Source organism: Bubalus bubalis, chromosome 11 (assembly GCF_019923935.1).
Source record: "Bubalus bubalis isolate 160015118507 breed Murrah chromosome 11, NDDB_SH_1, whole genome shotgun sequence".
Lineage (NCBI taxonomy): Eukaryota > Metazoa > Chordata > Mammalia > Artiodactyla > Bovidae > Bubalus > Bubalus bubalis.
The window spans coordinates 29,720,679-29,743,009 of NC_059167.1; the positions used below are offsets into that span (position 1 = coordinate 29,720,679).

The 22,331-nt window shown below is 43.0% G+C and overlaps 1 protein-coding gene across 3 annotated transcripts in view; it reads right to left on the reverse strand.

Moving 5' to 3' along the window:
• Positions 1–22,331, reverse strand: part of PRKCH (protein kinase C eta) — a 231,207-nt gene that overhangs the window by 38,866 nt on the left and 170,010 nt on the right. The gene's annotated exons all lie outside the window — the stretch shown is intronic.

Here is a 22,331-nt window from a genome sequence, read left to right on the forward strand (position 1 = left end):
TCCTGGTTTTCATTTTTCTATCTTTGTATTTTTTAGTTCCCCTTGGTGCCTAATACAGTGCCTTGCACCTCCCGGGCCCTTAATAAATGGCTGATATTCTGAGGAGCCTGCCTTCTCTGCCATCTGGTGTCAGTTTGGTTCTGAGACCCCAGTGAAGCTGGATTAAGGGAGGCTGCAGGGGGGAGACTCTTAGGAAACTGGTTGATTCTGGTTTGTGCTCACACCCTGGCACCTCTCTGGGATCTCTGGAGCAAACATGTAGCTGCCACTGCCTGCTGGGGTCCTGTCCTGGGGGTGATCTTGGACCAGGATGGTACCCCAGGAAGCTTTGGGGCTCTGGACACACTTTCAGGTCTACCCCACTCCAGACAGGAATCTTCCTGACCCGAATAGAACCAAACCAATTCCAACCAAGAGATACCAGAAGGGAAAACTGGCCGTGCTTGGTGACTGCCTGTTAATGTTTGGCTGACTGGTGAGAGCAACCTTTGTTCCTGTGAAAGGAGGATATTAAGAATTCTGTTGACTGACTAAATAGGATGTATGTGAGTCTAACTGGCCATGAGAAGACACAGTGAGCCTGGGAGTGGCTTCTGACATTAAAACAGAAGTTGTGAGCCGAGAGCACAGGGAGTCAGGCCCTCTGGCTGAGAGCTGCTGGGCAGCGTGGGGGAGGGGAAGGGGGGGTCGGTGTGCAGGCTGGCATCTGGGCACACCGGAACCTTCTGAAGGATGTGCATACTACCCTCTTCTGAGAGGCAGCACAGGGGTCAGGGGTCAAGCTGGAAGGCCGGTACTATCGGTGCACTGTCTGATCAGTCAGTCAAGGGACAGGGACATCTGTTTCAAGCCAGAAAGCAAGGTTTCTTGTCTCAGCTCTGCCACCTCCCTGGGCCTCAGTTTCCTCATCTGTAAAATAATGGAATGGGACCAAACAACACTTCCTCTCCACTGTTAACATCCAATAAACACATCCAATGAAAATTACACCTCTTTCTTATATTTAGAATTGGATACCTTCTTTGCACCACACTGCCACAGGCTCTACCCAACCCGTCTCTTGGATCACTGCATTTCCTCATTGGTCTCTTTCTCCTTTTCAATCCTCCATTCTCCATGCTCTGCCAGTTATTTTTTGGAATGACGATTCTGATCTTGTCCCTTGAACATCTGAATTTAAGAGGCTCCCGTCTGGCTGTAGCCTCTGTAATGCTCTACCATCTGGCCTCTGCTGGCCCTGCCAGCCGTACTTGCTCCCTACACCGTCCCGTCTGCTTTTCACTCCCAGATGAGCAACGTGCTCTCTGGTGGACAAACGCTCTCTGGGCCTAGAGCAGTGCTGCTTGATGTGTGGTCTGGGATCTGGTACTCACCTGCAGCTGCTACTGGCCCCCAGTGAAGTAGAAAATGAATGCATGAGGTAGCAAGGAAGGAAGCAGAAACCTTGAGAGTCAGAATGTATTTAGTAGACACTTTTACAACTATTTGACAGTAATTTTATGCCTGCTCAATCTAATAAAAATTTGGGCTTCTATGTGTGTTTTCTTTTAAAGTTCATTTTTCTTATAAAGTGAATAAAATAATAAAAAGTTTATTACACTTTATACAAGCTTTGGTCCTAAATGGATTGGAAAGGAAGAAAATCCACTGGTTTCCCACAGCAGAGAGTTCGAGGAGCTCTGGCCAGCATCCTCCTTCCTTCCCCTCTTCCAGGCTTGTTTGACAACAGCAGTCTCACTGAAGGCTCTGCATCTCAGAAACCTCCTGTGTCGCTTCCTTGGACAAGCATGGTGTCTCTCCTCCATGCTACGTGGGAATTTGGTGCATACTTCTAATTATAGCATTGATTGCAGTGACTGTAATCACTGTTTCTCTGTAGGTCTTTCCCATGCTTATTTCAGCTCTCTAACCTCAGAGCAAAGGGCCTGGCACAGGGCTGCGTGGATGATTATGTGCTGGTTGAACTGAACAAGCCCTCAGTTTTTTACCCTGAACTCTGGTTGCATTCCCTTTGTCTATACACCCCTTGAATATAAAATTCTTCTGGCCAGGGTCTCTCCCTCCAATGCCTAGCAGGTGTTCTGTGTATTATGGGTGCTTAGGAAATGAAGAAATGACAGGAAATGTTATCTGTATCTGGGGTTGACTTCTTTGTGCCATCGAGCCAGTTGCACTCACTCCTCTGGCTCTCAATCTAGTCCTAGAGCTAATATAAGAAAGCTGGGCTTGTAGGTACAACAACCCATGACTAATGTGTGTGCCTAGTGATTAAACATCCTTATAACAGTGTGGTATTATAACCAGACAAGACAAATCACCTCTGTACATTCTGCATAAAATTAAAAGGTCACTCCAGGAAGAAAAAAGAATAATGAGATTCCTGAAGTCCTTCATCAAGTTGAAAAGCTCATCTGATTATTTTTTTAAGGCATCTCAAGGAAAACTCCAAAACCAGAAGGGATGGAATATTACAGAACAATTAACTTTAAAATCTCAGAAAATCCTTCAAGCCTGAAGTAAAGAACACAATTCCCACCATATGGTACTACTCTCTTTTTGAAAGTTGGTAAATCCCAAGTTTATTTGGGATTCACTGGGAACCAGTGGTTCCCTGCATTTTCCAGAGAAGGCAGTTTAAGAACACATTTCCTAAACCTCAGCTTTTGGGATTCTACACTTACACTTTCTCTTTGAAGCCATGGAAAAATTCTCCTCTCTGCTTCAGAGATCTTTCTTTTAAAATGGTATTTTAATCACCTACCCACTTTCAGGATGTAGGGTATGAAATCATCCCAGGGCTTCATGAGGGCTTCTGAAGGCAGGGCCCCTAGGTTCACATATGGTCAGGAACCAAACAAAGAAGCCTCAGGAACAAGACAAGTGATTTTTTTCCCCATTAGAGAAGGAACTCTTCCTCATTCTAATTGAAAACAGAGAATCAATTGATGAAAGAAAAATCACCAACATTTAAGATCTAAGTGATTATTCTGAAATCAGAACATTCTGACCAACTGATGTAGGTAAGGTACAAGCCACAGACTTCCACACAATCTGATGAACTCCCGTTTCACTCTGAGTTTCATGGCCATTCGTGACAATGTTTTATCTGCCTATGGGGCCTGGGTCCCCCAAGTTCACAGATGCAAACTTTAGGAATTTTGGTCTGGGTTTCATGACACCTTTCTGGCCAGGAAGGTGGTGCTATGGCTCCTCCTGTAACTTTCCACCAATGCGAACAAGGTCATGAGTGCTGGGAGGCAGCAAGGACAGGTCTGAGTGGGCAGAGACTCATTGCCAAGGCAGGGTACATGCCTTCTCTTCTGCAAAAAGCATTTGTACCATCCTGTGGGTACACGTGGGGGAGGCTGTGAGCGCTGCTCTCATCTATGGTGACAGATGAGACAGCCTCCAAGCCATGGCTCTGGGAATGCCTTCTCCTCTCTGCATGGCTCAGGAGGCGAGAAGCTTCCTCTGCCTCCCCAGGCCCTCAGAGGTCAGGACTCAGGGCCAGCTGAGAGGTTCTGCCTGTTCTGGTCTGGGAGCACCCCTGGCAACTCCTACCTTCTAGCTGGCCAGAGCCAAACGTGACAGGGGTGAGTGGCCTGAGAGAGTGCCCTTTCCTCGAGACAGTGAACACAGCCTGCCCCCTAGGAGTCATCAGGGTCAGCTCTGGAGTGAGCACATCAGAGACATCTCTTCACTCTGAACCATGCTCACCTGCCCAGGGCTGGTCCTCGGCAAGCAGAGCCGAGATTTGATGATGCTACATCCTAAAGAGATGAAGACTTTTTTTTTTTTTTTGAGATGAAGACTCTTAACTAGCCCATTCCCCAGGATCTCGTGGGATGTGTGAGAAGGGAAAACTAAGGGATATTATTTGCAGAGGCTACACCTGAGTCCTTAAACCAAGTAAGCTGAGAGCTCACTGAGCTGGGACTACTTTGTTAGGTAAATTCCAGGACAACTAAACTCAGTCTTCCTTAAGTCTCTAACCACTCCTAAGTATCTCCATTCTGGGCTCCTCCTCCACCCTCCCTTGAAGGGTGGGCGGTTCCCTGAAGTTCTGTTCTTGGCTCTTGCCTGGGTCTATTTCCAGCACAGATGCTAGACCATATGGCGCCTTTGTGCAAATTAGAGAAAGGCACCCCTTTCTCAAGACATGTTACCACCACCTCCTGGCAAATTCACAGTCATCATGCACATCGTCACAGACTCTGACGGAGTGGCACTCCCTGGAGTTGCCCAGTGGACAATCTGGCTGGTTGTGTGTGCAGTGAAAGCCCTGGATTCAACTAGCACCCTGGACAGATGGCTCCTAATTTGAAACCTTGACCTTGACACCTCTCTCTGGAGATCCAGAGGTGTATGAGAAGTTAGCCATTAACCGATTTGGGAGCATCGCTACTAGGAATATTTCAGCCTTTCAAACACAAAAGGATAAAACTGGACACTTCCCACTGCTGTCTTCACTTAGTTAAAAGCTTTAGAGTTCTCCATGGGAAATCTCAGAGTCAACCTGAATGCATACTCCACGGTCCCCATATCCAGAGTCCTCTCAGCTTTCCCTCCACTCCACCACCCATTTCTCTCTTTTTCCCATCACTGTCACTGGCATGATTTATGACTAGGTCTTGACTGGCTTATTCCACAACGGTTGGAGTTGTGGAACTCCCAGCTGCCAGACTTGCTCTTCTGCCCTCTATTTTAACACGCCACACTTACTTCCTACTAGTCTCTTTCTTTTTCTCAAAATCTTCTGATAACATCAATTGACAGGCAGATAAAACCCAAACTTGCTAGGCCACATCCAAAACCTTCCATGCTCTCACCCCAACTTACCTCAGACTGCCACCTGCCCCCTGCTCTGGTCCTTCAGTCACACGGAGTCCTCACGATTCCCCAGCACGGAACGCTTCCTGTCTCCAGGCCTCTGGCCTTAAGTGTTCCAGATATCTGGCATGTATTTCCATGTTCTGCTGTTAACTAAAAACCTACAGCCCAAATGCCATCTCTTCTCCAAAACCTCTGTTGACCCTCTGCATCAGAATTAATTGCTTCCTTTTTGGGGGGTTCTCATTGCATTCTGTTTATGCTTCACTCTGAGAATTTATGGTATCATGTCTTAAATTGTCAATTTACGTATGTGTTTGGAGCCCTCAGTTGACTAAAGCACCCTGTTCTACTTATCTTCAGGTCTTCAGGTACAAATCCAGTACAAAGCAGATGTGCAGGACATACTGAATGAGTAGCTCAATGGTGGAGATGGCTCCTTTATGGTCAAACAAAGCCTGTGGAAAGACTTAATGATGGTCTACTCTGAGCCTGCATATTTTAAACTCCAGCCAAACAAGGGCAAATGAGATCCCCACAGTGTGTCAGGAGGGGTGAAGGGCACCTTCCAGACCGAAAAGTCTGTTTAAGACAAACACACATTGGTGCCATAACTCACAACCTGCATCAAATGTGATTCCTGGAAACCAAAAGCTCTTGGCAGGGGCTGAGGAGCGACTCCTTGAAAGACAGCTGGCAGGATTTGGGACTTCATTCCAGAGTCCCCTTCTGCCTTTGCACAGCTCTCCAGACCCTGGATTGAAGCAGGTCCACCACCCTTGCTAATAACACGTTAGAGGAATTCTGGACATGACAGAATAATACTCGCCTTGGGAAGGTGAGTACCTGGATGGCAATGAAGTGATGCCAAATGGGATGTGTGTGAATCTAATTAGTAGCACTGTTTGAGAACATAGCAAATAAGTTGACTATAAATTCTGAGTAGAATAATGTCCTCAAGCTTCGCTCATTGAGACACATTTACAGACATGAGAAATCAATCAAAGAAAGACCATTTACAGAACAGGGGCCTCATGTGTAAGATACATTCAACCACCTGACCAGCATTTCTTTGCTTTTACCCTATGTATTAATAATACTAGGATAGGCAAACCTTCTCTTATCTGAGACTGGGTTCCCCAGTTTGAGGGAAAGAAATGACCAGGAACACAAATCTACCAAGACAGAGACAGAGGAGGGGTAGACTGACTTTGCTTTTCTGACGCATTGGAAAATGGTGTCTGCACATAACCCTGACATTTATACACTGTTTCCTGCAGAACCCTGACTAGCACAGAAAAAAAGGGAAGAGCCTTCAAAGTCAGCTGATCATACACTTTCCTTGCCATCTAGGTTTCTGTTTCCCTTTCACTGTCATGGCTCTAATAATATCATTAACCAAGCCCCCCTAGACAGCATATTAAAAAGCAGAGACATCACTTTGCTGACCAAGGTCCATATAGTCAAAGCTGTGGTTTTTCCAGTAGTCATGTATGGATGTGAGAGATGGACCATAAAGAAGGCTAAATGTCAAAGAATTAATGCTTTCAAACTGTGGTGCTGGAGAAGACTCTTGAGAGTCCCTTGGACAACAGGGAGATCAAGCCAGTTAATCCTAAAGAAAATCAACCCTAAATATTCATTGGAAGGAGTGATGCTGAAGCTCCAATACTCTGGCCACCTGATGCAAAGAGCTGACTCACTGGAAAAGAACCTGATGCTGGGAAAATTGAGGGCAGGAGGAGAAGGGGGCGGGAGAGGATGAGATGGTTGAATGGCATCACTGACTCAATGGACATGAGTTTGAGCAAACTCTAGGAGATAGTGAAGGGCAGGGAAGTCTGGCGTGCGCAGTCCATAGAGTTGCAAAGAGTTAGACATGACTGAGCAACTGAACAACAAAAGCCACACTCACCATACGTAGAGTGGGGGAAAAAACAAAAATAAAAACCGTCTACCACTACCTAGAGAAGAACGAAACTCCAATACCTGTATTGCTTGATGCTAAGATTTGTGCCCACTGCATCCCATGGAATGCTTTTGAAACAGGAAGTTCCTTGAAACTAATGACAAAAAAACTTGTCAGTTGCTAGTCTTCTCATTTTCATCATATCAGACACCATCAGCATTTTGTGATCTTTGGTTTCTTGGAATCAAGGATTTATGGTAGTTATTAGTATGCATTCTCCTTGTCAGCTGCCATGTTAAAAGTTGAGGGAACCAAAGGGAAGGAGATGTTAACAGGGAAATGTAGGACTTACGCATAGTGATTCACCTTCAAAGTAAACAGTCTAGGTAATTCCATTTGAAGACATCAATGCCTTCAAAGAGACTTCATGGAAGGCCACTGGGTGCAAAAACTTTCTGTTACAACCAAAGTACTGCATTAAATGTTGTTCAGGAGGAGTCACTGTGGCCAATAGGAATAAGAGGCAGTCAGGTTCCTCCTTATTTGGGTTTCTCTTTTTCCCTTTCTGTCTTGGTCTCAGAAAGAGCTCCAGGGAACCACAGGGCGGAGGACTGATAGCCTCTCCCATCTGCGGAAATCTAGGTTAAGGATAGTGTCTGGTTTCCTAGGAGATTCATTCTTAACACCAAAGAGAAATTTTCTGGGAGAGTGGCAGGGGGTGGGCATTGGCTAAAGACAGGAAGATGAATTTTCCAGAGTCAGCCCACCCAAGAACTCAAGGAGAGCGGACTTGGCTTCAGAAGGTCATCATCGTCTGCTCAAAGAAGCCTGCATTCCAGGGTTGGCATGGAAGTGACGCCACGTAGCCCCCCGCACACAACTGTGGAGCTGGGCAACTGCCAGAGCCACTCTGATTCGAGGCCTAAGGCTGCAGCGTGGTGACGTTCCTCCTGCTGACTCATGGCACTCACAGAAGTGTACAGAAATTCCACGATGAAAGACGATCCTCCTGATATTTCTGCTAGCACTCGGGTTCTCCAGCATTTCTTGGAGCAGAGTCTGTCTGCCACCCAAGCTGTGGAGGCATAGCTCAATGTTTTCCAAAGCAAGGCGGAAAAGCTCCCCATGGCTGTAACATCCTAACATGGGCCCTCGTTTCCTCTGAGAGATCCACATGGGGACCAACTGCAATGGGAGACTTTGAACCAGGCCTGTGGGCATGATGTGGAGCTAACAGACATCTGGGAGTCTGGGAGGAAATGAGTGGCCAGGGCCAAATGGAGTGTGGCCATTTCCTGCTGGTCTGGCCTCGGGTTCCCTGTTTTTCATTTTTAAACTGAACTTCAGTTGTACAGACACACGAGTTCTATTTGGTTAGAACCGTGTGACTTTGTGTCCCCTTGGGTCCATATTCTGAAGCTATTTGAGACCCCAGGCAAATACTTTAGACATTCAACAACGAAAGAAGTGGACAGAGAGTTATTCATCTGTCTCTCTCTCTCCCTTTCTTTAGCTCCACTGAGTAAAACTAAATGTGAAAAACTCACTTATTTCCTTCCATGTCATTTTTACAACAGGCAATTACTTTTAATATGTTTACATTATAATATTTTTACATTATAATATATGCTTCCTGTAGGCAGGGTCCTGGCCTGTCTTGGCCACTATGGTATCCTTAGACACAAAGTAGGTCTCAGTGAAGATTTGTTGCATGAATAAATGAATGATGGGTAAATAAACAGATGCACAAATAATGAATGTGGACCCATAAAGTTAAGACTACTAACAAATTTGTATCTCATGTAAATATATTAAGGTATCATGCAAAGGAAATAAAACATGGGACTCAGGGGAAAGGCAATTTTCTTCCATGTGTCTTTCAAATCAAGATGGTGACCAATGCGAAAAAGATATTTTTAAATGGTTAAGAACTAAATTTCCAATTCATGGCCTGGGGGGAGAAGAGTCCATGAAAGGAAAATGCTGGGAGAATTCCTTTCCTACAGAAGGGGAACCCTTTACACTCCTAAAAAATATCCCTTTGTCTTTGGTTCTGTCATCTCGCAGGAAGAAAAAAAAAGGTTGTAGAATGCGGACACCTCTTTGTAGGGTGACTGTACAGTATGCTGTCCAAAATGGGACTCTAAGTAAAAGGGGGCTGCTACTCAGGAGGAATCACAGAAGCAAGGTGGGACTTCTTGGGAAAACTAAAACACAGGGCTGACCCACCTCTCCACTGTGAAAGCTACCCACTGAAAGTGGAAGCAATTTCTTGTAATTCTTCTCTTAAAAAGTGCTGTTATTTTTTTTTTTTTTTTTTTTTTATTTCTTTGGCCATGCTGAGTTGCAGGGTGCAGGATCTTTCATTGTGGTGTGTGAACTCTCTGTTGCGGCATGAGAGCTCTAGTTCCCTGCCCCGGGAGTGAACCCGGGCCCCCTGCACTGGGAGCACCAAGTCTTAGCCACTGGATTACCAGGGAAGTCCCACAAAGTGCTTGTTCTTTCCTAAACTCTTATCCTCTTAACCCTCTGCTGAGTTGTTATCTTGAGAACGGGTTCTTAGGAAGCACCGTATCTTGAGCTTCTCTGGAAAGTTATTGGTTCTGGGGTTAACTCTTTCTACACCCAGTGTGACCCAGACCACCCTTCCTGGATTATATATCTAGTGAGATACTGTGAAAATGCTCTGCATTATAAGCCCTCGACACTCCCTCTTTGTTTGGATACAAACACAACATCAAACTATACCCTAGCTGCTGCAAACTGGACAAAGCCAGCCGCCCCTCAGCCGGACCGTGGAGGGAAAGTGCTTTTTAACATACTTCCTGTGGTGGTGCCATAGCACAAAGATTATACTCAGCTTCCCCGGCCATAAAAGTTTCAGTTTTTCCCATTCTCGCTGCCAAAGCTGAAATGCCAAGAAATGCTGGGAACTGTGATTATACACACTTCATATTTTACATTCTGAAACCCCAAGGAGTAAGCCACGGAGAACAGAGTCCTATTTCTTAAATGGCAGCTGAACAGATAGAGCACTCGAGTTCTGCGGAGCATGGCTGAGGATTTGCATGGAGAGAAACAAACAGAGACCTCACAGACATTTCCCGTCTGTGTGGACCTTCCTGGCGTCTGGGAGAGACCTTGGCTAGCTTTTCTAGTTTCTTTCTCCTTTGCTATTTTTTAACTTTCTGAATTACTCATCTAGATTCTTACGGGAAAAAAAAAATTGATGCCACACATACAAGTCAGTCATAAGGAAACTCCGTGACTGCCTCTGACAGGTTTGAACCTGTGTCTTCACAGACAAGAAGACAAAACTTCAGTGTTCTTCAGGCCAAAACTGAATCCCTCCCCCTTTTTAAGAGTAGCAATAAAAACAGCCATCCTGACAACATTTAGCCCTCAGGTTCGCTTGGTCAAAATCTTCCTCTGTCAATGGAGTCTTAAGTTAATTTCAAGCTGTCAATGGAGTCTTAAATTAATTTCACCACCCCAGCATATTTTTCTCAATTCCAGCAACTAGTGTAGGAATTAGAACAAATAAATAAACACAACCCCCCCAAACAGGTCTTCCTTCTTCCTCCCTCCAAGAATTAACACAAGAGCCCCGGGTCCCTCAGGAAAGGCTCATGATGGCAAGACCTATCTATTCTCCTAAAGGGTGAATTTCATGACTCACTATCACCTGCTTTCCTGTGTTGCTCTGTTCCATTTCTTCGTCAGAGGAGTGTTAAAATCCTCACTAAGGGCAAACCAGGGAGGGGCAAGCGTCTCATGCTTGTATTAAACAAACATTTAACACCTGCTCTTGCTTCCTGGGTGGCTCAGCAGTAAAGAATCCACTGACCAATACAGGAGACTCGAGTTCGATCCCTGGGTTGGGAAGATGCCCTGGAGAAGGGAATGACAACCCACTTGAGTATTCTTGCCTGGGAAATCCCATGGACAGAGAAGCCTGGAGGGGCTACAGCCCAGGGAGTTACAAAAAAGTCAGACACAACTCAGTGACTAAACAACAACAACTTGCTTGATTTACAGGCTCTGGAGAGCTCTCACATGTTTTCAGAACGTAAGAGCTCATGTTTTATTTTTCTCCCTTTGACAGTGCCTGCTCCAGTGCTTCACAGAGAAAGAGGCTTGAGAAACTGTTGCTAAATGAGCACTCTGCCCCAAAGCAATGCAAGCCCCATGCAGCCAGCATGGACGTGTGTCCTGCTGCTCCTTACTCCAGTTATAAACAACCACTGATGCAACTGCAGGATGTGTAGGGCTGGAAATAAATTTCTCTTTGTAGCTATATAACTGCAATAAACTTTTATAAGCCTGTTGCATGATCTGAACAGATCTGCACAGTTTTTCCAACAAGAGCAGAATTCTTTGCAGGTTTGAGCCCTCACCCACAGACCCTTCTCAGAGAAGAGAAGGAGTCTCAAAACTTCTAGCTTTTTACAAGAGTTCAGAGTTGGTCTTTCAAAAGGCTTAGGAAAAACCTCTGTTCTTCGAGTATGTAACACCCTTTGGTTTTCAATAGGAAATACCCTTAAATATAGAGCTTGTGTAGTGTAAACCATTTCTGGAAGGACATACAAAAAATGGAAAACTGGCTGTCTTGAAAAAGAGAAATCTGGAGGCTGGACTTAGCTTTCACTGTAATCTTTTTAGAATAGCTCAACATTTATCAGATTATGTATTAACACATCTAAATAAGTTACATCAACACTGCTCTTTAGTCAACAACTAATACCCTATTTATATCCATCTTTCTATCATTTATCTCTCCCAATGTGATCTCCCCAGACAAGCTCATTTGCTAGACACAAAAACAGAAATGAAAAAAACAAAGAAGAAACATTCTATACCATGTGCCAGAAACGGAGGGGTACCGATTGAAACTGAACAAGGAAAGCAAAGCTCTGGATGCCAAGCTCTGATAGAGCCATGACAAATGAGAGAGAAAGCCTGAGGCTCCCAGCTCTCCATCCTGCACCCCCCGCCAGAGGACATCCCTTCCCGGCTGACCATCTCTTCTCGTGCTCTGCTGATTGATTTCTCCTCTTCCTCTGCCCCCATTCCTTTTGCCTCTTTCATTTAAAAATACTGGTTCTCAAAAATCACAAAAGTAACCCATTCTCACCACAATCTGTGGTACAATCTGAAGACACATAATGAAAAATTAAGAACTGTCCAACCCATTCCAGACTTGTTTCTGCTCTCCCACTTCTTCCAAACACATGTCTATGTACAGTTGGCTTTGCTACTGTTTTTTTAAGCAAAAAATGGGACTTAAATGAACATACATACTATTTTATTTTTCTCACTGATTTATCAGAAGAAAACCATCCAGGTGAATAAATATAAGTCTAACTCAGTTATTCGTTCAATAGTTGCATAATATTCCTCAGGATGGATATACCATAATTTATTTACCCTTTCCTTATTAAATCTGTGCACCTCTTAAGTGGGTTCACTGTTCACATTTCTCCCCTGGATTATTTTCTAACTGATAACATGTATGGAACATTAACTGATATCAGACATGGTATCTGGCTTATCAGAAATAAGCCATATGAATTGAATTTTAACAATAATCTCATGGGACAGGCAGTACTGTTGTTTCCATGTTATGGATTAGAAAACTAAGATTTAGAGGAATTAACAAGTTCATCCAGTATCATGGAGCTAGTACACTGCAGAGGTAAGTTTCAAATCCAAGTTTGATTCCAAAGTCTTGCTCTTAAGACTTAAGGTATGAACTTACAGTCCATACTTTCTCATTTGCAGTGTTGCCATGCAATCAGCCGGGAGCCTATGGCCACTGAAATGTTAGCCTGGTATTTACAACTTTGAGATGGGTCTTTGGACTAGGAGTTCCACATGTTCCTCTAACTTGAGGTGTTCAGGTCTTCATCTCCTCCATCCCCACGTCTGTACTCATTTTATGCCTCACCTTTGCAAAAGGAAACTCTGAAGAGCCTAACGTCACACCAACAATTGACTTCCCACTAGGCTTGCTACCCCTATAATCAGCACCAACAAAGTTCACTTAAAGCCTAAGTCTTATTTAAGAGGAATAAAACGAGCTAACCAATTCCTAGCTATGATACTGCTGTTTTACAAAAGGAGAATGTAACACACCAATTAGATACTTAATCAGGAATGAAAAATTACATGGATGGCTTATGACTGCTCAGAAATCAGTAACTGAAAAAGACAACCAGGATGAACAACATCAGACTAATCATATTTCCTTCTTTGACAGACAAAACTACACTGGAAGAACCAAATTGCCTCCAAATATCTGAAAGGCTTCTTTTTTTTTTGTAGAATTTGTGTTTTTTCAGTCTTCTCTTTATGAGTGGTTCAGAAGCAGTGAATAGAAGATACTGAGAGTTATGGTTTTAGTCAATCAGTGGTGAAATTTCCAGTAGTCATCGATGCCTAGAAGTAAAGGAAACAAGTTCCTCTCCATGTGGAGGTGTGTAAGTATAGACAAAATGACCATGCAGCAGACCATTAGGTATGCATGCTTTGAAAGAGAAGGGTATATAACTGAATTTCCTTCCAACCCCAAGACTCAAAAATTGTGTCAGTGGGACATGGACCAGGTAAATATTAAGAATGCAGGCTAGAATGCAGGAGAGAGTTTCTGTATGTGAAAGAGAAGGTTTGGAGGGGTATTCTGAGGTTGAGGAAGGAGAAATGAAAGGTCACACAGTCAAACTGCCATCTCCCCCATTGTGAGCAGCATCACACATTTTGGGAACTGGATCGCTCAATGATGTCACTCTTCAAGGTGAGAGGTAGTTTGCCTGTCAGTTTCACTCACTCTTTGCAACTGAACCCACAGAATTCATCAAGGTCTGGGCATCTTTGCCAAAAGGTAATGTGGTTGTACCAAGTTATATTTCTTCTTAGGAAGTCTGCTGATAAGTAAAATTTGACATTTGCAAGACAATGGAAAAAGATTCCACCTTCAGGCAGGCTATCTATCAAAAGGCAAATGGTCACACCACATTCCGCTTAGCTATTTCTCCTGCCAGGCTTACGTACTGGGATCCAGGAGGAGGATTTGGTCTCAACACACTGGAAAATATAGCTCCAAAACTAACATACATGGCTCAGTGAGCCAAAAGAATGGTAATGCCCTCAGCTAATCCCCAGCTGTTCTCTCATGTCAGCCCATGGTGTGTTCAACTCCAGCAGGTGCTATTCTCCTCAGGGTTGAAATTATTTCTGGGTAGATTCTGTATCATCAAGTAGACTCAAAGCACCTTGCTTCACATAATAGAAAACATTGAAAGCTTAATAAACATATGAATGAACCACTGCGATGGACTGAATGGTTGCATACCTCCCAAATTCGTATCTTGAAGCCCTGACCACCTCGTCCTTGGAGATGGGGCCTTTGGAAAGTAATGGGGGTTAGATAAGGTCATGAGGGAGGGCCCCCACGACAGGAGTAGTGCCTTTATAAGAAGAGACATCAGAGAGCTTATTTCTTCCCCATCAGGCATGTAAAGATACAGCAAGAAGGTGGCAGTCTGCAAACTGGGAAGAGAGCTCATACCGGAAGCCAAAATGGCCAGTGGCTTGATCTTGGATTTCCCAGATTCTGTAACTACAGACATGAACTTCTGTTGTGTAAGTCACCCAGTCTACAGTGTTCATTATGGCACCCTGAGTAGGCCAGGATGTGACTCAAAGACAAAGAGTGATCACAGCCTGAAAGCCAAGGCTTGACAGACCTTAACTGCTACCACAGCAGCAAGGCACCTCTTTTTTGACATAATCAAAAAACTTGTAGTGGGGTATATTCAATATCACATGAGATCCCTTTTCAAAATAACATTTTTAATTATTAAAAAGGCAATGGTTATTCTATGCAGAACATTTTAAAAACATTACAAAAAATAAAAACCACCTATATTCCCTCAGATACTCAGACAACCACTGTGGTTGATGTTTATCCTCCTGGAACTATGTTCTCTACTGAGAGTAAAGCTGACAGAAAATGAGGTCTTTGGGGGCTTTCTTCTGACCAAGACCATCACTGCATTCAGTCACCTAAAAGAACTGCATCCTCTTATACTCACAAGGATGTTACTGAGAAGTGATTTTACTTTCAGGCTCCTAGTATGGATATTCACATTGTACAACATCCATATGGAATCAACACTGGCTGATTAGGGAGAACTGAAAGGAGACTTTCTGAGATGATGGAAATGTTATATTATTTGGAGAATTGATCACATATAGTGTACACTTGTCAAAACCTATCAAACTGTACATTTAAGATCTGTCAGGGGAAGTGAATTGGCAAGATCAATACAATCCATGGGATAACACCAATACCCATCATTAAAACGTGTGCTTTGATGCATTTTTTCCCAAAGAATGTTCAAAAAGTGAACATTACTGAGCATGCACAACATACTAGACTCCGGGCTAAAGGCTTCACACGCACCTCTCAGGTGTGCATTTCTCAGATCTGTATTTTATCAATGAGGAAACCGCAGCTTTAGAGGGGTTAAGTAACTTGCTCAAAATTCCACAGCTGGGAAGTGGCAAGACAGAACTGGAAGCCAGGTTCCTCAAATCCCAGAAAAAAAATTACAACAATGCGAATGTCTTTTGAGTCAGCAGTATCTGAGACTCTAGGAATCTGTTCCAGGGAAAAAAAAATCAAAGACTGATCCAAAGAGATGTTTACAAAGAAATAATAAACTCACCATTATTAATAAATCAACTTAAATGTACTATAAGTTAAGTAGGATCATGTGATAGACCATTTTGCATCATGTAATATTAGGTTTAAAAGAGAATATAAATGACTTTCATGATGGGGGAAAATGATCATGACAGATTAAGTGAAAAAAAATCAAGTTAAATATGTATATATAGTATGATATCAATTTTGTTTCTTTTTTTAAAAAAGTAAATACATTTTAAAACTCTAAGGAAATATATCTAAACAAAAATGATTATCTTTCAGTAGGATTATAGATTAATTTTTAATTTAAATTTTTCAATGGTTATTATATGTTCCTTTTATAATTAGAGAGGAATCAATTTTATTTTCAAAATTAAAAAAAACATGAAAAATGATTGTTCTCACTAAAGAATGTATATCCCATGAAGACTATACATACACATTTTTATGAGAAAAATATTTCTGTACAGCCCCTTAATAACTTTAGGGTGTTAATGTTATTCAGAAACTTACACATAATCATAAAAAAAGTGAAATCACCTGGATTTCTAACATAGTCATATATATATATTATATATTATTTTGTAGGATGGGAGAGTTCTACCACAGGTTGCGTGACCTTGAACAAGTTACTTAACTTCCCAGAGCCTCAAGTGTCTTTATCTATAAAAGAAGGAAGACACAACCATCTTGGAGAGATGTCATGAGAAGGTAAAACTAAATAGGTCCAACTTCTTACAGAGGCATTTATCCACACAAGATAAAAGCTGAGTGCATGTGGCTATTATTTTGTACAGCAGCATCAGGGAGAGAGCTCAGATTATCTCCTCCTCTCTACCCCAGACCTCCCTGCACCATCATGCTTGTCCTTGCAGAGCACACGCCCCCTGCCACAGGCTGTGTCCTGCCGTTCCTTCAGACCAGAATGCTCTTTCCCCAGACATTCACAGAGAGCCTGTTTCCTTGAGTCCTTAGGTCACTGTTCATCTGCTCAAACAGTCCTTATAAGAGAAACCTTTCTTAATCCCCTATGTGTTAATAAACAGTAAAACTATTTTCCTCAAGCTTTATCTTCCCTGACAGAGCTTTTTCTCCATGGAGTTTATCATCCCAACACTCAATATACTTACTTTTTGTTTGTCTGACTACCTGTGTTAGAATTTAAGCTCCTGGAGGGTAGGGGATATTGTCAGCTTTATTTTCAGAGCTTTGAATAGTGCCAGGCCCACAATGGAAGCTCAACCAGTAAGTATTAAAGGAATGAACAAGAAACCCAAGCTGGAGGGCAAGGCCTCTCTTTACTCCTCTTAGTCTCTGAGAGTCTGACATAAAGCTTTGCATTAAGAAGGCATTTCATAAGCAGTTGTTGAACTGAACAACTGAATCACTTTTTACAAATGGCAGTGTTCGCCTGATACCCAAAGATCAATGATTATATTTTTAGATCACAGCAAATAAATCCAAGATTGTATTTAATTATAATGAAGCAGTAGATTGCTTAATCAATTTGGTGAGGAATAGAGCAAAACTGGTGGTCTGGTTTCATTAGCCAGTGGAATCAATTAACACATTATCAGTTAGTCCCAAATAACCACAGCCTTTGTTGATGTAAAGGTCAAACACTGATGAGGTATGCCAGGATCTGTATTCTGATCTAGTAAGTGAAGTACAGAAACAATCAAAGTTTCAAGCCTGAAATTTCTTTCTGTCATTAATCTGGGTCCTTGGAGAAATAGCACCAGGATATTCACTCTAGTAACGGTACAAAAGTGTTCTTAAATCTCCCCTCAAACGAACAACCAAAATATTTGCTTCAAATGAAGCAAACAAAATGACTGACTGTTTTCCCCATACATTACAGAGACAGTTGAAATTTAAACAAAATGTAAGAGTAGAGTCTCCAAGTTTTACAACCTGTCCCCTGTGTTCCAGGGTTTCCTAAGGAAGCTATCTTTTTTTTAAACATAAATTTATTTTAATTGGAGGCTAATTACTTTACAATATTGTAGTGGTTTTGCCATATACTGACATGAATCTGCCACGAGTGTACATGTGTTCCCCATCCTGAATCCCCCTCCCACCTCCCTCCCCATCCCATCCCTCTAAGTCATCCCAGTGCACCAGCCTCGAACACCCTGTCTCATGCATCGAACCTGGACTGGTGATTCGTTTCACATATAATATACATGTTTCAATGCCATTCTCCCAAATCATCTCACCCTCGCCCTCTCCCACAGAGTCCAAAAGACTGTTCAATACATCTGTGTCTCTTTTGCTGTCTTGCATACAGGGTTATTGTTACCATCTTTCTAAATTGCATATATATGCATTAGTATACTGTATTGGTGTTTTCCTTTCAGGCTTACTTCACTCTGTATAATAGGCTCCAGTTTCATCCACCTCATTAGAACTGATTCAAATGCATTCTTTTAAACAGCTGAGTAATATTCCATTGTGTATATGTACCACAGCTTTCTTATCCATTCGTCTGCTGATGGACATCTAGGTTGCTTCCATGTCCTGGCTATTATAAACAGTGCTGCGATGAACATTGGGGTACATGTGTCTCTTTCCCTTCTGGTTTCCTCAGTGTGTATGCCCAGCAGTGGGATTGTTGGGTCATATGGCAGTTCTATTTCCAGTTTTTTAAGGAATCTCCACACTGTTCTCCATAGGGGCTGTACTAGTTTGCATTCCCACCAACAGTGTAAGAGGGTTCCCTTTTCTATACACCCTCTCCAGCATTTATTGCTTGTAGACTTTTGGATAGCAGCCATTCTGACTGGTGTGAAATGGTACCTCATTGTGGTTTTGATTTGCATTTCTCTGATAATGAGTGATGTTGAGCATCTTTTCATGTGTTTGTTAGCCATCTGTATGTCTTCTTTGGAGAAATGTCTGTTTAGTTCTTTGGCCCATTTTTTGATTGGGTAGTTTATTTTTCTGGAATTGAGCTGCAGGAGTTGCTTGTATATTTTTGAGATTAATTCTTTGTCAGTTGCTTCATTTGCTATTAGTTTCTCCCATTCTGAAGGCTTATAGTTTTAAGGAAGCTATCTTAAGGACTTACCGATAAGTACACATAAGTATAGTAACTACACACAGTATTAAAATGTGGCTAAAATGCGGAGAAAATGATTTGGTTTGAAAGAAGAGCATAATCAAATTTAGTTTATTATAAAAAAAGATCGGTCTTCCTTCAGCTCAGAGGAGGCCAAGGTGCAACTTTCTTTGTTCAACCTGAATCCCAGTTCATCTGACAGATACCAGCTGCCTCCATTGGGCCGCTTAAGTTTGACCCCAGTGAGATCAAAGGCATACACATGAGGTGCACTGGAGGGGGTTTTGGTGCCACATCTGCCCTGGGCCCCAAGATTGGCCCCCTCGGTCTGTCTCCAAAAAAGGCTGGTGATGACATCACAAAGGCAAGTGGTTATTGGAATGGTCTAAGGATCACAGTAAAACTGGCCATTCAGAACAGACCCAGATTGAGGTGGTACCTTCTGCCTCTGCCCTGATAGCAAAGCCTTCAGGGAACTGCCAAGAGACAGAAAGAAGCAGAAAAACATTAAACACAGTGGAAACATCACTTTTGATGAGATTGTCCACACTGCCCGATAGGTGCTGTTGAACTGAACAACTGAATCAACAACTGATGGCCCTGAGAACTTTCTGGAAGAATTAAAGAGATCCTGGGGACTGTGGGCTGCAAAGTCAGCGGCTGCCACCAGCACGACATCATCGATGACATCAACAGTGGTGTGGTGGAATGCCCGGCTAGTTAAGAACTACAAAAATTGGTCTTCAGATCAGTTCAGTTCAGTTCAGTCGCTCAGTCATGTCTGATTCTTTGCGACCTCATGAACCGCAGCACACCAGGCCTTCCTGTCCATCACCAACTCCCGGAGTCCACCCAAACCCATGTCCATTGAGTTGGTGATGCCATCCAACCATCTCATCCTCTGTCGTCCCCTTCTCCTCCTGCCCTCAGTATTTCCCAGCATCAGGGGCTTTTTAAATGAGTCAGCTCTTTTGCATCAGGTGGCCAAAGTATTGGAGTTTCAGCTTCAACATCAGTCCTTCCAATGAACACCCAGGACTGATCTCCTTGCAGTCTAAGGGACTCTCAAGAGTCTTCTCCAACACCACAGTTCAAAAGCATCAATTCTTCTGCACTCAGCTTTCTTTATAGTCCAACCCTCACATCCATACATGACCACTGGAAAAACCATAGCCTTGACTAGACGGACCTTTGTTAGCAAAGTAATGTCTCTGCTTTTTAATATGCTGTCTAAGTTGGTCTTCAGAGGGTTGAGTTTTACAAGCCACAGCTCCAATTTCTGTGAAGTGAAGTGAAAATCACTTAGTTGTATCCAACTCTTTGCAAACCCATGGACTATACAGTCCATGGAATTCTCTAGGCCGGAATACTGGAATGGGTAGCCTTTCCCTTCTCCAGGGGATCTTCCCAACCCAGGTATCAAACCCAGGTCTCTTGCATTGCAGGCAGATTCTTTACCAGCTGAACTACAAGGAAAACCTAAGAATATTAGAGTGTGTAGCCTATCCCTTCTCCAGCAGACCTCCTGACTCAGGAATTGAACTGGGGTCTCCTGCATTGCAGGCAGATTCTTTACCAGCTGAGCCATGAGGGAAGCCCAATTCTCTACTATTGAGGACGCATTTTGAGCAAAATTTCAGCTGAAGCCTATGCCACAAAGAAAATGCAAATCAGCTGATAGCATGTATGCAAAGAATAATCTCATTTGTCCACATAGCATGTTTCAAAGAGCTTTCACATGTCCACTTCCATCTGATTGGAGTTTCATTAACACCCTGCAGGGAAGTTATATCAATGGTACCCCTCACTGAAGACCGGTAAACAGACATGGAGTGTTCAGCAACCCACCCGTGTCCTCAGGACCATCACGAAACGGGCTAAAAACTATGCCCAGCATTCCTTCAGTTCAAAGAAGATGATGATCTCATCCAGTGCTATGATCTGAACTAACAGCTATGTCCTGATGACTTCCAAATATTTAGTTCCTGCACATTTTCAATGGGTTTCAGACTCAAGTCCATCTGCCTGTTATGCATTTCCACCAGCATGTGTCTCAACTACTTGATATCTTACATTTCTAATTCTCATCTTCTTCACCTGCTGAGATCCCTTCCCAGGCTCATGATCTCTCGTACCTAATGGTACCATCATTCATTCAGACTTCTAACTAAACACCCAGGTATGACCCCAGGTTTTTCCTTCACCCCCTGGGTCCACCCAGTCACTAAGCCCAGTCTGTTCTACTTGCTGGTACAGCAAAAACATATGGCCTTCTCCTCAGACCTACTACCAATGTCTCAGAGCCTCATTATCTTCTTACCCAGAACACAGTAACAGGCACAAACTCAACCTTCCCCTTCTGCCCCCATGCACATATCCACACACTCTCCCACAAAATATATGTAAAATATAAAGCCAGTCATGTCATCCAACTTGCTGAAGATTCTTCAGACTCTCCATTACCTGCTACATAGAGCCAAATTCCCTGGTATGAAATTTGTATCTAATAGTGCAAGTTTTCATCAAATAACTATTCTCCTTCTTTTCCCTTAATAAGAGAACCCTAATTTTTGCCTAGAACATGGCCATGTAATAACATCCTAGCCTTTACTGCAGTTAGGTGCAGCCATGTATGACCAAGCTCTGGACAATTCCATGGTAAGTACTGTCTGCAAGTTCAGGGAGGATCTTTAAAGAGAGCAGACTCAACGGGAAGGAATGTCCTTCGCTCTTCTTATTCCAGTACTGCCTTGTATTGGAATACAGAGATGACTTTTGGACCTACAGCAACCATGTTAAGACCATGAGGTGACTTTGACTATAACAGAATATTAAAGATAGAAATCTGGGTCCCAGAGGACTCCATGGAGTTTTCATGGCAGAGCCAGATCTCTTGCCTCCAGACTTCTTACAGGGAAGAGAAATTCATTTCTATTTAATTTAAGCCAATGTAATTTTACATTTCCTATGACAGGCAATGGTGCCAAACCTCAAGTGATACTGAATTCAAACTTCTCCAGAATATTAAGCCTTATATAACTTCGTTTCTACCAACTCTTCTAGCCTTATCTCCCACCATACTTCAATCTTTAGGCTTTAGTACTACTACATTTCTAGTAGTTTTCTACCCCACCCTCCATGGACTTTCATACTTCTCAGCATTAAATTCTAGAGTTGTCCCCTATCTAAACACCTACTTTATTCAGCTTTTAACTTCACACACTCAGCTCAGGAATCATCTCTATAGGAAGTCTGCCTAAATCTGCATCTTAGGCTAAGTGGCTGTTCTCTGTGCTCCCATAATGCCCTGGGCATGCTTCACTTGTGGAACCCACCTGCTCTTATTTATGGGCCATCTCTCCCACCCCACAGAAAGAACCTTAGGGCAGACACCACATCTACTCACATTGTATCTTTACCGCCTAACACCAGTGGGAACTCTAATTATGTCCTGAGTTCCACTGCACTTTCCTCAGTGAGATGGAGTGAACACCACATGCTTCTGAATGTCCTGTTTAGCCCTTAAGCTCAGCATTCCATGAAGACTGAATGAAAATTTCCTAATGGTGATATTTTTTTTTTCTGAAGATGAAAAACAAGTTACAAGTGAGCCCTCCTAAGAAAACATCCATCCTGAGAAGCAATTTGCTGTTTGGATATTTCAGGCTTGCGTTCTTTCATCCATAACAGGGAACTTGGCCCTAAGTAATCTTGGAGGTCTGACATTTTGTAATTTCATTGTTGACTATAAACACACAGATCTGGACACAAGGAACTCACTGTGAGCGGATGGCTCCTCCAGGGACTGACAACATGACCAG